General features: G+C 39.1%; 1 protein-coding gene across 9 annotated transcripts in view; it reads left to right on the forward strand.

Annotated features, from left to right (window-relative positions):
• Positions 1 to 15,898, forward strand: part of ATF2 (activating transcription factor 2) — an 87,381-nt gene that overhangs the window by 743 nt on the left and 70,740 nt on the right. For 6 of the 9 annotated variants that reach the window (XR_009541152.1, XR_009541153.1, XM_060152600.1 and 3 more), the window contains exon 2: positions 8,269 to 8,369. The gene's annotated coding sequence lies outside the window, so the exon portion shown is untranslated. Of the gene's footprint in view, positions 1 to 7,691; positions 7,774 to 8,268; positions 8,370 to 10,363; positions 10,419 to 15,898 lie in introns of all 9 variants that reach the window. The other 3 variants (XM_060152603.1, XM_060152602.1, XM_060152601.1) reach the window with 3 other exon arrangements.

The following is a 15,898-nucleotide window of genomic DNA, read 5'->3' on the forward strand; positions in this document are numbered from 1 at the left end:
CCCTTCACACTCCCGCCACCCCCCACTTTTTCAGATGGGGCGGGGCTGAGGTGCGGGTGCAGATTGATTCTGGTATTTTACCCCCTTTTTTTTTTTTTTAACCTTCCTGGGTGGACTGCAAACGTTCTGTAGGGAAATCACCTGTGTTTTTTTTTTTTTAATTGATATCTTGGGGACCAGAGCCGAGAGTGTGTTTTCTGTGTTCGCTGGTTGAACTGACGCTAGAAGGAGGCAGAGGACGGAAGAGATGGGGACTATTTTTGTGCCTTTAAGTGGTATAAAATTGTCTTTGTTTAATGAAGAGTTTTAAAACTGGTCAGGCCAAGAGCAAAACTATTGTGAATATGATGGAGTAAAAGGGGTTACTCCTGATGGACCTTAGGCCTGTTTACTAATCTGTAAATTATTATGTGAAAGTTACAATTTCTTAGGAATTTAAAATTTTGGAGATAGTAACAGTAAATAAATTTAATGTCTATATTTGAAATCAGATCAAAAACTGTTCCTCTGAGCACGTTTTTTGTCCTATCTGAAGAAATTTATAACCACTGCCAGTAATAGTTTTTCTAGGCATAATCGGAAAGCCTATATGCTTGGTCTGTTGTACCAAAACTGTGAAGGTGAGAAGCTTGTTAAAAAGTCATCCCAGTACGGTTAAGTGCCCTGAAAGACAAATGCAATAGCAATGATATTTTGTAATTAAATTTAAATTTGTTACAGTGACTTGAAAAATCCACTGTAAACACTTTTCAAAACTGCAGGAACATCGTCGTAAAGTGTGTTCAAAAATAGAGATGCCCTTCTTCAGATCAAGAAACAAAAAAGTTCATGGGTCTTTAAGGTCATTGATAATTGAATCCTAATCTTTGTAAAATAGTTAGTAAGAATATTCCAAATTTACCGTGCTGTGTATGCTGCTTTCCTAAGACATGTTTAATCTTGTTCTGAGAGGATGCTACTGCCATTAAGTTTTTAATTATTTAAACTATAATATTGTGGTAATTTAGAACATAGGTGTTTGTTTTTTATTGATTTGTTTGTTTATTTATTTATTTTTGGCTGCGTTGGGTCTTCCTTGCTGCACGCGGGCTTTCTGTAGTTGCTGAAGAGAGCGGGCGCTACTCTTCTTTGCAGGGCGCGGGCTTCTCATTGAGGTGGCTTCACTTGTTGCGGAGCACGGGCTCTAGGTGCGCGGGCTTCAGTAGTTGTGGCACGTGGGCTCAGTAGTTGTGACACATGGAATTAGTTGCTCCCCGGCATGTGAGATCTTCTCAGACCAGGGCTTGAACCCGTGTCCCGTGCATTGGCAGGCAGATTCTTAACCACTGTGCCACCAGGGAAGTTCCTAAAATTGCCTCGATTTTAAAGGTCCAACAGGAAAATAACTTTCAGTTTCTGCCTGTTTTAACATTGAATTAAGCATCTCTGTGCATAGATCTTTTATTTTGAATTATTTCTGTAGATACCAATCTCTATTGAGATTCTAGGTCAAAGGATATAAATGTTTCTACAGTTGCCAAATTTTTGCCTCCCCAAAGAGTTGAGCAAGTTTACACTGTCATCAGAATGTTACTGCATCAACTTTGTCATAATTTTACCAACTTTGGAGTTGTGCTTATTAAAAAAAGTAGGATTACTTAGCTAGGAATTATTATTTTTTTTTTTTGCGCGCTATGCGGGCCTCTCACCGTTGTGGCCTCTCCCGTTGCGGAGCACAGGCTCCGGACGCGCAGGCTCAGCGGCCATGGCTCACGGGCCCAGCCGCTCCGCGGCATGTGGGATCCTCCTGGACCCAGGCACGAACCCGCGCCCCCTGCATCAGCAGGCGGACTCTCAACCACTGCGCCACCAGGGAAGCCCAGGAATTATTAATGTAAGTGACATTATTTAGAAGTTTTATTTAGTTGACTATATCAGTCTGTAGTTATTTGTCTGCCAGTGATCTGTGTGCTGGGACAGATATGTATATTTCATATTTTCTGTCATTTCACTGATTTTATTTCTCTTAAAGATTACTGAAACTTTTGACATCCAAGTAGCAATAATCCTTAAATTTTCTGCAGTTTTACATAGTTTACACATTGGATGTCTTATGCTAGTTTGTTTTAATATAAGAGCTTCTTTCTGAACTATACATTTGTGAATTATTAAACTTCATAATGACATTCCATATAGGTAACCCTTCAAATAAGGAATGTGTATGTTACAGCCAAATTGACTGTGTTTTTGTTTCCTCAGTATTATCTTCTGGCTCATTGTAAGTATATAATCAATGTCATAGGGTAGTTACTAATCAGGTTGTCATGAGTCTACCACTTATTATCTGGGTCACCTTGGGCAAATCATATAACTTCTCTGTGCCTCAGTTTCCTTATCTTTAAAGATAATACTTAACTCATAGTCTTGTTGTGAACATTCAAATATTTAACGTATATACAATGCTTGAAACAGTGTCAGGAACTTAATGAGTACTCAGTATATGGTATGGTAATTATAATTGTTAAAGTTAATTCAAAAATAATAATAATCCATCACAACCCCAACAGGCATGCATGTGGTGTGGCTTGAAGACAGTACAGCAGTCATCTATTTGGTAGCTTTGGCAATAATGTTGAGTTTTCCCTAGGAACTTACAATTTGTGGTGGAACTTATAATACTACCTCAGAATTTTCATAAATCCATGTGAGAGAATAGCTTGTAGTTTTTGTTCCATATACATCCCTTCTTCCCAAGTGAGACTTTTTCTATATAAAACTCGTGCAGTATAGCATATCCACATTTTGAGATGGTAAAGTCATGATACTGTGATTTGCATGCATTCCAGTTGTCATTTTCTTCTGCTCCACCAATCCCACTATAAACATTTCTGTGAGACCTTTCATTTCTTCCTCTCTATAGTGGAAGAGATGATTAAATTAAAACATCATACTTGTAATGTTTGTTCTTTTGATTTCTTTACTAATTATTTAATATAAGTATAGCATCATTTCTCAGTCATGGTGTTGAGAGTCACTAATATCTTTTATCATTGTAAGATAGGTTTTAATGATTGTTGAAGTGTGGATGTTGGATTGAGGGTTACTTCTGAGGTAATATCTCTTTCATTTACCTGAATTTTGATGTACTTTGCATGGTGTGGGGGGAGGTAAGCTTACTAGTGTTGTAATGGGAATTGTACATAATCTGTATCTTATTGCCTTCTTCATGATGAGAAATTATTGATGTACTCCTAAGCGGTGATTGTGAATTATTGTAATTCTTGGTGAGCTGTGAGTTTCTATATTACTTTTACAAAGATAAGTTTTTAGTGAGGAAAAGCAATGATCAATAGGTACATTTTATACATCTACCTTGAGCAAAATTAATGCTATGGACACTGTTTTGTATAGCTGATATGATTACCAAATCTAAAATGATGTTATTAGTAAAAACTTTCATTAGCACTGTTCATATTCATAACCATTAATCTGTAAATTCTGTGTATTTATATATTTCTAATGTTCTGTTGTAATTTTAAACTATAAAACAAGAACTTGCTTACCTTAATTCACCTAGGAATTAAAGGTCTGGGAATAATCAAGACTCACGTGAAAAAATGAAGTTTGACTTAAAAATTGGACTACTGATATTATTAAATAATATTTTGATATATTGGGCTGATTTCACTATTCACATACAGTCATCCCTTGGTATCTGTGGGGTTCGGTTCCAGGATCCACTGCAGATACCAAAATCTGTTGATGCTCAAGTCCCTTATATAAAATGGCACTGTATTTGCATATAACCTAAGTACATCCTCCCATATTCTTTTTTTTTTTTTTTTTTTTTTTTTTTGCTGTACGCGGCCTCTCACTATTGTGGCCTCTCCCGTTTCGGAGGACAGGCTCCGGACGCGCAGGCTCAGCGGCCATGGCTCACGGGCCCAGCCGCTCCGCGGCATGTGGGATCTTCCCGGACCGGGGCACGAACCCGTGTCCCCTGCATTGGCAGGTGGACTCTCAACCACTGCGCCACCAGGGAAGCCCTCCCATATTCTTTAAATCGTCTCTACATTACTTATGATACCTAATACAATGTAAATGCTTTGTAAATAGTTGCCAGGCAGGAGGCAAATACAAGATTTGCTTTTTGGAACTTTCTGGAATTTCTTCCCCCCAAATATATATATATATATATATATATATATATATATATATATTTTTTTTTTTTTTGCAGTACGCGGGCCTCTCACCGCTGCGGCCTCTCCCGTTGCGGAGCGCAGGACTCTCAACCACTGTGCCACCAGGGAAGCCCCCCGCCCCCCCAAATATTTTTGATCTGAGGTTTGTTGAATCCGGAGGGCCAACTGCACTCGTAGTGTACTTTCATGAATACAGTATTGAGAAAAGTCTGTGATGCTCTTCATGTATCCCATCAACTTTGAGGAATATCATCAAAACTTTGGTATATTCTTGGGAGTTGTGATATGTATGAAGAACATCTGTCGTGTCTCCTGTGAGTAGCGAACAATTAAAAACTGCTGCTTTCCTCATTAAAGCGGAACTTATATTTTTCTCACTTTCTTACATTGATGAAGTAAAACATTATATACCGAATAACCTTATGGGATAACATCAAATTCACGGGTTAAAGATTAATGTAAAAATCTTCTGTCTAAAAGTTAAACTATGTAGTGCTCAGCTTCTGGCTTTAAAAATAAAGAAGGTAGTAAGATTTAGATTAATTAAATATTAGGAAAATGTACATTTAAAGTCAAAATACAGTAAAACTTCTAATAAACTGAATAGATACTATATGAGTGCCATGCACTGTACTTGATATATTTTACATATACAGTATTGTTTTCTATTATTATTATTTGTGTGTGTGTGTGTGTGTGTGTGTGTGTGTGTGTGTGTGTGTGTGTGTGTGTGTGTGTGTGTGTGTGTGTGTGTGTGTGTGTGTGTGTGTGTGTGTGTGTGTGTGGGGTACGTGGGCCTTTCACTGTTGTGGCCTCTCCCGTTGCGGATCACAGGCTCCGGACACGCAGGCTCAGCGGCCATGGCTCACGGGCCCAGCCGCTCCGCAGCATGTGGGATCCTCCCCGACCGGGGCACGAACCCGCGCCCCCTGCATCAGCAGGCGGACTCTCAACCACTGCACCACCAGGGAAGCCCTCAATTATTATTTTTGACAATCCTGAAACTAGTATATTTTTTCTTCCTGGAGAGGATAGGAGGTGAAATCATACCATTTAAATTTTTCCTAATTTAGAAACTCAAAGGGGAATGAATTCCTACTGGCTTATAGCTACAGGTTTTCAATTTCTTAGGTTTAAGTTCGTCATTATGACCATATTGCTCTTCCTAGTGTGAGCTCTAGGATCATTTCTTGGCATTTTGTGGCACTTACCAAGATATGAGAAGGAAATTAGAGCACAGAGAAAACTCTGAATCTGTGCGGTTCCTTGGGCTACAAGCCTGTCCTCCTGAGTACATTAGCATTTTTGCTTACTTTATTTTCTATTCCTGTTTCACAAATCACTACATACTTTGCATCATAAAACAACCCAAATTTATCTCATAGTTTTTGTTTGTCAGAAGTCCAGGTGGGCTCAGCTGGGCCCACTACATAAGGTCTTACTAAGCCAAAATCAGTATGTTAGCAGAGCTGCATTCTTTCTTTCTTTTCGGAGTCTCTGAGGAAGAATCCATTTCCCAGTTCATTTGGATTGTTGACTGCATACAGTTTTAAGACTGAGGTCCTTCTTTCCTTGCTGTCAGCCAGGGCTAATCTTCACTCATAGAAGTTGAAATGCTTTCAGTGCTGCCCCCTCCAGTAATGTCAGGTAAAGTCTCTCTCATGCTTATCTCTGACTTCTGCTACTGCCAAAAGCTCTCTGACAGAGAAAGTTCTTCACTCTTACTGGCTCATGTGATTAGATTGGCCATCTGGATAACCCAGGATAATCTTCCTATTTTAGAATCTGTGATGATTTTTACATCTGCAAAGTCCATTTTGCTATGTAACATAACCTATTCATAAGTTCCAGGGATTGGGGTGTGGACATTTTTGGGGGGCCATTCTGCCTAGTACACTCATATATATACTCCTGAAAAGAAATTTGATAAACTATGTACTCTTGCACATTTCTAAGTTGATTCCTAAAATATTTCTTCATAAGTTTAGATAGTTGAAAAAAATGTAATTTCTGGCTTTTCAAGATACACCATTCTTTTATAAGTACAGTTGATCCTTAAACAACATGGGTTTGAACTGCATGGATCCACTTATATGTGGATTATTTTCAGTAGGAAGTACAGTTATCCCACAGAGCCATTTGTCCTTTGGATTGCTGCTCCATTCATAGTCCCAAATTTACATTTGTCTAGCTAAATGCCCTGTTCTGGTCCCTTTTCCTTTAAGGAACAGTCTGTATATAAAACAATTTCGTTGCCAATTTTGAAATGAGAGTCCTTATAGCTTTTGGTATTTGCATCAAAAGTTTTAAACATATTAAGGCTGTTTTGGCCAACCTTATTCAAGGTAAAGTGCAACTCTTCTTTTCAACAGTCTGTGCAATAAGGAAATCTCCAAGTTCCTACTTGGCCCTCATGCATGGGAGCTCAGCCCTCAGGTAAGGGAAGGTCAACTTTCCCTTTAACATCTTGCTCCTGGGATAGCTGCCTTTTCCTAATGCAATTGGTAACTGAACTTTCTGCCAAGTTCTTACCCAATCTCACCTTAGGCACTCCATTACTTACCTAACGGTCCCATGTAATCATTCCTAAGTTTTGTGGACTGCCTAGTGAGTTTATCCTCCTAAACTACAACTATTTAGGTTGTTGCTTTACTCTTATATTGTTACTCTGGTCTTCAGATAGTTTTTCTTCTTCCTCTGTCACCTACAGATTGGTCTTGCATATTTAGAGAAGTCCTTATTAACATTGGTCTTGCTCCTTGGCCACTGGCAGGAGTTTCTGCCTTTGAAAGCTCCCTTCAGTGGACTGATAAGACATCTCTACAAGATATCCAACCATCTTACATTTTAGAATGAGCTGCATATGATGACAGAAACAACTAATTGTCCACCAATATTCATTCTCTTCTTTTTCCTTATTGTAGATGCTCCAGTTTTTTTTTCCAAGCATGTGGTGAAATAAAGAATGTATTTCTCAGCTTCCTTGCTAGCTATGGCCATGTGATTTAAGTTCTGGCCAGAATAGAAGTTTCCTGTAAGATTTCTGAAAAGTAAATCAGTAAAGGGAGGCTATCTCTCATCTCACCATTTTCCTTCCTGCCATTGATGTGATGGCTAGACCTTGAGCAGTTATTTTAGACTGTGAAGGGGACGCCACATGTTGAGGATGGAAGAACAACAAGACAGAAGGAGCCTGGGTTCCCAATGATCATGGTTCTGGACTGCCTGTGTTCTTGTGAGAGAAATAAACTTCTGATTCATTTAAGCCATTGTTATTTTGAGTTTTCTCACAGCTGAACCTAATCCTAACTGATACAGGCATAAAAAAGTCATTTCCAAATAAGAAGCACATAAACAGTTGTGTGAAGCACACTGGCACAAGAAGAGCCATTAACCTTCACTCTTAAGAATTTTGACGCTCAAGATTCAGCGCTGCCGTTTCGCGGATCAGCTGTGACTACCTCTTCCTTCTGTTATATTAAAAAGTTTTATTTTTCCCTTTTCACCAAGATTCCATTGCCGTGCTTCCATCTTTGAAACTGTTACACATCTGATAGGTGGCAGTGTGCCAGGAGTTTTGGGAGGCCACAAGGTAAACATCTTCCTGGAGCATTAAAGATTTTGCAGGGAACCTTAATTTTTATACTAAAAAATAATGGAATAGAAGGCAAAATACACATGCATTTTAAAATATAAAATAAACATTTACAAATTTTTGTAGTGGAGTTATTTATTTAAATTTATTTATTTATTTTTGGCTGTGTTGGGTCTTCGTTGCTGCGTGTGGGCTTTCTCTGGTTGTGTTCATTGCACTGCGTGGGCTTCTCATTGCCATGGCTTCTCTCGTTGCAGAGCACGGGCTCTAGGCACATGGGTTTCAGTAGTTGCAGCAGGCGGGCTCAGTAGTTGTGGCACCCGGGCTTAGTTGCTCCACCGCATGTGGGATCTTCCCAGACCAGGGCTCGAACCCATGTCCCCTGCATTGGCTGGCGGATTCTTAACCACTGCGCCACCAGGGAAGTTCCTGGAGTTATTTAGATTTTGCAGAGTAATGAATTTGCTCTTTTCTGCTTCTCCTTTGCCCTAGGGATACTTAGATGGAAACTTGAGAAGCACTGCTTACTTGACTGGAGTTGAGGGATTCCTGGCAGAAGAGTAAATAAAGCTCATGGCCCACCAGCTAGAAAGGTAAGAAATTTTAAGCTTTTGCTGCAAAAGTGGTCTTTTACTTTGTGATTGTCTCTCATTTTGTGATTGTCTCTCAAATATTATTAAGTTCAAGAGGTGTTTCCATACGGTAATCCTCAGAATGCTAGTTGTCCTACCATATTGATAATGTTTAGTAAAAGAAATTCCTAAGGTTCAGCAAATTTGGAAATATCCTTTTGGAGCTACAGTGCATATCAGCATGTAAAAGCACACTGAAGACTACATAAAAGTATGTAATTTTGTTTAACTCAGAGGGTCCTAAACTTGTCTGACTAGGGAGCCCTCTGTAGCAAAGAGTTCCAATATGAAAGTCCCAACTCTCCTAGGATTTTGTAAGGATTAACTCCTACCCTCTTGCATGTGCTCGATAAATATTTATTGACTGAATAAGTAAATGAGACATCCGAATTTCAGGGTAGGGGGATAGTGGATGGAGGAAGATCAGAGGTGAGTGGTATTAACTAAGAAAGGAACAGATGAGTGGGAAGTAAGAGCACTCTAGGCTGAGAGAGGGAGCTGCCTAACTACAGCCAAGAGATCAAGGTATCATTAAGACTGGGGTGGGTGTCAGAGGTCAGTCCACACAAGGGTCTGCAGACAGTGTTAAGGATTAGAAGCCTTATCATAAGAACATGTTTTTCCGTAACTTGTCCTTTCCTCTGATTTTGACTGGCACTGCTTGAGTATAAACCATCATTCTCTTTCCTGAATCTAGTAGTAACGTGTACTGGTTTTCTTATGCATAGTGTTACTCTCACCAATCCATCCTCCACACTTCCATTAGAGATGTTGCAAAAATGCCCCTTTGATTATCTAATTCACCTATTTAAAATCTTTCCAGTTTTTACAGCAGGATTAAGCAAACTTTTTCTTTAAAGAGGCATATAGTAAGATTTTTAGGCTTTATGGGGGTCACATATAGTCTCTGTTGCTTCTTCTTCCCTACCCACTGACCATTTAAAAAATGGAAAAACTTTCTTAGCTCAACATTTTGGTGCAGGACCATAGTTTATAACCTCAGGGTGTGGGTGGGATGGGGGAGTGAGGTTGGACTTCAGACTCCTTACTGGGGTATTAAAGGCCCTTAGAGATATGTTTCCTTCTCTGGCCTCACCTCTCTTCCCTTCAATCATATATCCCATGCTTTAGCCATCAGAAGTTCTGAGAGATCCTTCAGTGTACTCTGCTTTACTGTGCTTCTACATGCTGTCTCCTCTGCCCAAAACATCATCTCTTATTTCTTTGAGAAGACTAAGCTGAGGCATTACTTCCTTCAGTACCCTTCACAGACCCTCTCTTCAGGGTTGGCTAGGTACTAGTCTTAGTTAGGGGGTAGAAAATCAGATAAATTCAACCTAAATAAAAAGCTCATAATCAGGATACAGAAGATTCTCACATGACCCAATCACAGAAAGCATAGTCAGGCATTGCAGAAACTTCTTTCCTTCATCTTGGCTACATGGTTTCTCGTCCCTGTTTTTCTGTGCCTACTCCATTCTGGCTTTCATTAATTTTTTAAAATTAATTAATGTATTTACTTTTGGCTGCATTGGGTCTTCGTTGCTGGGCGCGGGCTTTCTCTAGTTGTGTTGAGCGGGGGCTACTCATCGTTGCGGTGCGCAGGCTTCTCATTGCGGTGGCTTCTCTTGTTGCGGAGCACGGGCTCTAGGTTTGCAGGCTTCAGTAGTTGTGGCTCACGGGCTCTAGAGTGCAGGCTCAGTAGATGCGGTTCACGGGCTTAGTTGCTCCGCAGCAGTGGGATCTTCCTGGACCAGGGATTGAACCCGCGTCCCCTGCATTGGCAGGCAGATTTTTAACCACTGTGCCACCAGCGAAGTCCCTCATTAATTTCTTATCAGTATGAACGTGGCAGAAAATGTCTGCCAGTCCTGAGTATGATTTTGAATGTCTAGTGTATACCTCTGTTTGGCTGATTTATTTATTTATTTTTTCTTTTTACACGTTTCCTGAAGAGGTAATCTGATTGGCTTGACTGTTCAGGTGTCTCCTCTGGTTCACCTGAAACAGGTATGTCAGGCCATGGAGATACAGGATTGCCCTTTACTGACAGTCTGGCTCTAAGAGGGGATTATGGCTGCGGAGGAGAGATGACCAGCTCCAGTATACCCTTTATTGCCCTATGTTCCCATAGCACTTGTGTATATCTATTATTATATGTATATCACTGAATTAGTATTACTATTTTCACTTATTTGTTTTCCTTACTAATCTGATTTTGAGGTCAGGGACCACCTTTCTTATTCTTAATGTAGTATCGGGTACAAAATAGTCAAATGTCTTCCAAATAAATTTAATAAAATAAATTATTTGTATTAGAAATGTTTGGGAATTCTGTACATTGTGTGTAACATTTAGTAATATCCATATTTTAAAAATCTGCTTTGAAACTTGAGTACATGCTTTAAATGTAAGAGGTTACAGCATTTGTAGTTCTATAATTAACTAGAAGATCAGTCAAATTTACATTTTAGACTCTAGTGATTTCTGAAATTAGTCACCAGAAATTGTTTCATTTCCCCCACCCCTATTTCCAAAGATTCATTTACTCACACTATTTTCTTTTTTTTGGTGGATGGGGGGATTAAAATACCAGTTGTAATATATTGTTAAATGAAAAAGCAAAATTCATAACAGCATGTATAGTATGCCACAATTTGTATAAAAATGTGATATACACATATATAATATACTTGTAAATACATGGATTATCTCTGGAAAAATACATAGTAACTGGTAAGAGTGGTTATCTTTGGAAATTGGGACTGAGGTCAGGGATGAGAAAAAAGGAAGGAGACTTACTTTATACTGTATATCCTTTTGTACTGTTTGATTTTTACCAGGGGCATGTGTTTTTGTCCAAAAATGATTTATATGTTAAAAATTTTAAAAGAATAAAAATAGATACCAGCTTTATTGCTGATAGGTCTGGACTGGAGAACATGTTTTGGACCTAAGCCTGAAATGAACTTTTACCCCAAGTGTAAAGACAGTGGATGCCCCACCCCAGAGGGTTAGGGAGGTCTACAGATTAGATGTTTACCCAGCCATGTAGTGAAGGACTGTAGTCTTTCCCATATATTTCTGTGAGAAATGAACTCAGGAGCCAAGAGGGCCCTAAGTTACATATCCATAATAACCCTTTTCTCAAGTTCACCAAGTTATTTCTCCTCCTATTTGGGAGACTGAATGAGTGGATAGTGGAGATGGGTAGAAATTTTCTTCCAAATATTTTTGAGAGTCACAAGTCCTTTGTTTCTTGGTCAGAAACATGGAGAGAGGCAGAGGATAGATCCTATCATACCTTTGGACATTTTTGTCCACATTGTCAACACCCAAGACAGACAGGGCTTGGCTGTCCACTTCGGGGGAGACCAGCAGTATCTTAGGAATGTCCTGCTCCCACTTGACTCGCACTGTTTTCTGTGAAGTGAATTGGTTTCCTGCCTACTTGTTTTTGGTGAGATGTAAGAAAAGCACACATTTTTATCAGCTGCATCATTTGAATGATATAATTCAAAATGGCATGGGAATAGTGATACTACAGCCTAAAGGATTGTTTATTTTGTTTAATAGGTTTAACTCACATTTCAGATTTTAAACAAAGGAGTTACCTATAGGACAAATAATTGTCTAACACTACCCTTTGAGTCTTTATTCAGGTACAGAAATTGTTCTACTAAGTTTGCTCTTAACTTTTCAGTACAGAACAGTTTTTCTGTTCTTTGACATCTCTCTCTCTCTCTTTTTTTTTTTTGGCCACGTGGTGAGGTATATGGGATCCTAGTTCCCCGACCAGGGATTGAACCCGTGCCCCCTGCATTGGGAGCACAGAGTCTTAACCACTGGACCACCAGGGAAGTCCATGTTCTTTGACATCTCATAACATGAAGGTTATAAACTGGAAGCAAGCAGAGAATTGTTAGAGAATCTGTGTGTTTTAGTATTTTTCTCAAAACTACTGCTAAAAACTACATGATACTAATTATATAGTGGTTATATATTGAATTATTACAGTGCATGTTATTTATATATAATTTAAATTCATTCTGTAAGTTTTTTTTTTAATTTATTTTTTGGCTGCATTGGGTCTTCGTTGCTGCGTGCAGGCTTTCTCTAGTTGTGGCGAGCAGGGGCTACTCTTCGTTGCAGTGCACGGGCTTCTCAGTACGGTGGCTTCTCTTGTTGCGGAGCATGGGCTCTATGCACGCAGGCTTCAGTAGTTGTGGCACACAGGCTCAGTAGTTGTGGCACACGGGCTCAGTAGTTGTGGCTCGCGGGCTCTAGAGTGCAGGCTCAGTAGTTGTGGCGCACGGGCTTAGTTGCTCCGTGGCATGTGGGATCTTCCCAGACCAGGGCTCGAACCCGTGTTCCCTGCATTGGCAGGCGGATTCTTAACCACTGCGCCACCAGGGAAGTCCTTCCCTCTGTAAGTTTTTCCTTTTTTATTTTTAAGTTGTTTAGTCCAGACCCTTTTAAGAGTAAGTTGCTAGCATGATGTCCCATTCGCCCAAATACTGTACTTTCTACAATAAGACACTCTCCTCCAAAACCATAATACAACCATGAAAATCAAGAAATTAACTTTGAAATATTGCTACCATCTAATCTGCAGATTACATTTAAGTTTTGCCAGTTATTCCAATAATGTCTGTCCTTTATAGCAAAAGGATTCAGTCTAGAATCTCATGTTGCAGTTAGTTATCATGTCTCATTGGTCTTTTTCAATCTGAAGCAGTTCCTCGATCTTTCCTTGACTTTGATGACTTGGACACTTTTGAAGATTATGGCCCAGTTATTTGAGGAGTTTACCTCAATTTGGTGTTCTGTAATGTTTCTTCATGATTAGACTCAGGTTATGTATCTTTGGCATGACTATTATGAAAGTGATGCTGTGTCATCCTCATTGCAACCGAAGGGTTGCAATGATATTGATGTTGATTTTCCTGATGTTTAGTGTTGTTAACTTGGATCACTTGAGTAAAGTGATATTTGCCAGGCTTTTGTACTGTATATTACTGTTTTGCCTTTAGTAATTAAAATGTATTTTATAGGGAGATACTTTGAGAGGATGTAAACATCTTGTCTTACCAAATTTTCATTTCTACATTGGTATGCTTTATATCAGATTAATGGAATCCTATTTTATTCACAGTATGATCTATTACTATCATTTATTTTGAATCTCAAGTTGTCTGAGATTTGGCCACTTTCTGGCTAAATCCATAAGTCCTTCTTTACTTTCTTGCAGAAGGTATTCAAGGCCCATCCTGTATTATTCCTGCTTTAGCCTTGGAATCAGCCAATTCTTCAAGGATCCCAGGTTCCTTTTGGTGGAGAATAGTATTTTGACATCAAGGTCTAGAGGGCTTTTTGCTATTGGGGTATCAGTGCTCCCAGGCCTTCTCAGTGACACAGCTAAGGAAGTATTTGAATATATATGCATGTATATACACATATTATCATCTGTATTTCTATATCTGTATATTTACATTGAAAGTCGTGAGTGCACATGAATATCTCCAGATCTCATCCAGTACCAGAGTTCATTCTGTGTAATTACCTTCACCTGTAGTGTGAATTTACCTTCATCTACTATATCCTTGATAAATTCACTTATTCAATTAATACCTGCATGTATATGTAATGAATTGCCTGTTGCCACCAGACCCCCTCCTCCTCATCAAGTAGACATCTTCCTGCTTGGGCCCTGATATCCTGTCCTGGGCTGGTGCCATCCCTATTCTTTACCTCATGTGGGTGTTATGCAAAGATTTGTCCTCAAAGATATTCACTGATGATAAAAATCCAGTGGTAAAGAATTAGTTATAAATATGTCATATCTGTATTGTGGAATACTATATAGCCATAAAAATGACATCTAATATTTGATGATGTGGCAGAATTTAGATAATTGTGTTTTAAAGGAAGTTATAATGCTCTTTTTACAATTAAAAATTTTTTATTTATCTTTATACATTAATAAGACTGAATATGTACTCTGGAATATTAGACAGTAGTTATCTCTGAATGATAGTATTTTGGGTGGCTTTTTTCTTTCTTCTGTATTTTTTCTGGGAGCAAATTGAAAGTTCCTTACAACATCTTAATTCAGTAAGCATAATCTAGTTCATATTATCCAGAAATAACAATGACCTCTTTCTGAACCCCAATTAAACTTGAGCTTTAAAGGTTTTTTAGAATTATGTAAGATTGATCATTTATGTGGGATACCTAGTGGTGAATAGTTCTATGGCTATGTTATAACAAACAAAATTTAAAATATACCTTTAACCAAGTTTGGAGTTCTAAAATAAAATGCCTATAGCAATGAAATAGAGAAAATATGAGGAACATACACGTGTTTATATGTGGAATTGTCTTAGAAACTGGAAAGAGGAGTCTGAGCTGGATGCTTGATTAGCTAGCATAAGCTCCTTCACAATCCTGGAAGCTTCTTGAGGGCAGAATCTATTTAATTCACCACTGCATCCCTAGCATGTAGCATAGTGCAAAGCACAAAGTAGATACTCAAATATTTGTTGGTTGAAAGACAAAAGGGGGAACTTTGGCACTAAATCATTAGGGTAGGGAAGATGAAGGAGTGTTAGAAGAAGAGTTAAGAGAGATTAGAGAAACCAAAGAAACTGGCTTCTTTTAAATCTTGCCTAGAACCCTCCTGTGTATTCTTCATGACAGTGATTTTCCTACCAGTATAGGTTGTGGATGCTTGCCAGAGTGGTGTGGTATAGTAACAGTTCACTATCTGCAGTCATTGTCTTCTCTGAGTTTATGGTTGAACAAAGCCTCCTTCCCATGCTTTGCTAGGAGCATATTTCCATCCTTGATGTAAAAGGGAGATAAACCTCGATTTAGAGGCTTGAGATTCAGTTAGTTAGCTTAAAAATGCTATCTCTTTGTTAATCCTCCCAGAAGAACTCTCATCATTTATGTGCCAAGGTGCTTTGACTTATATTTACAGACCTCAGCTAGGTATTAGGAAATAGTATAAGGAATGGGAATTTTTATTGGTTGGCTAGGAAATAGTCTAGTTCCTAGACTGTAGGAAAGGAACTATAGAAGTTGCCTCCTGCAGGTAAGGAACACCTTTTGTAGAAGAATGGGACAATAGTAGTCAGGGGGGTGTGGAAAAGATCAGAGAGGAGGATACGAAGAGTTAATTCCCTCAAAGCTTTTCTAGAACTATCGGATTGGTCCCTGCACTACCTGTATATTTTTATTTATTTATTTTTTATTTTTTTGCGGTACACGGGCCTCTCACTGTTGTGGCCTCTCCCGTTGTGGGGCACAGGCTCCGGACGCGCAGGCTCAGTGGCTATGGCTCACGGGCCCAGCCGCTGCACGACATGTGGGATCCTCCCGGACCGGGGCACGAACCCGTGTCCCCTGCATTGGCAGGTGGACTCTCAACCACTGCGCCACCAGGGAAGCCCCTACCTGTATATTTTTAATATTTTAACTGTTATTCT

The sequence above is a fragment of the Lagenorhynchus albirostris genome, chromosome 6 (genome assembly GCF_949774975.1).
Source record: "Lagenorhynchus albirostris chromosome 6, mLagAlb1.1, whole genome shotgun sequence".
In the NCBI taxonomy this organism is placed as follows: Eukaryota; Metazoa; Chordata; class Mammalia; order Artiodactyla; family Delphinidae; genus Lagenorhynchus; species Lagenorhynchus albirostris.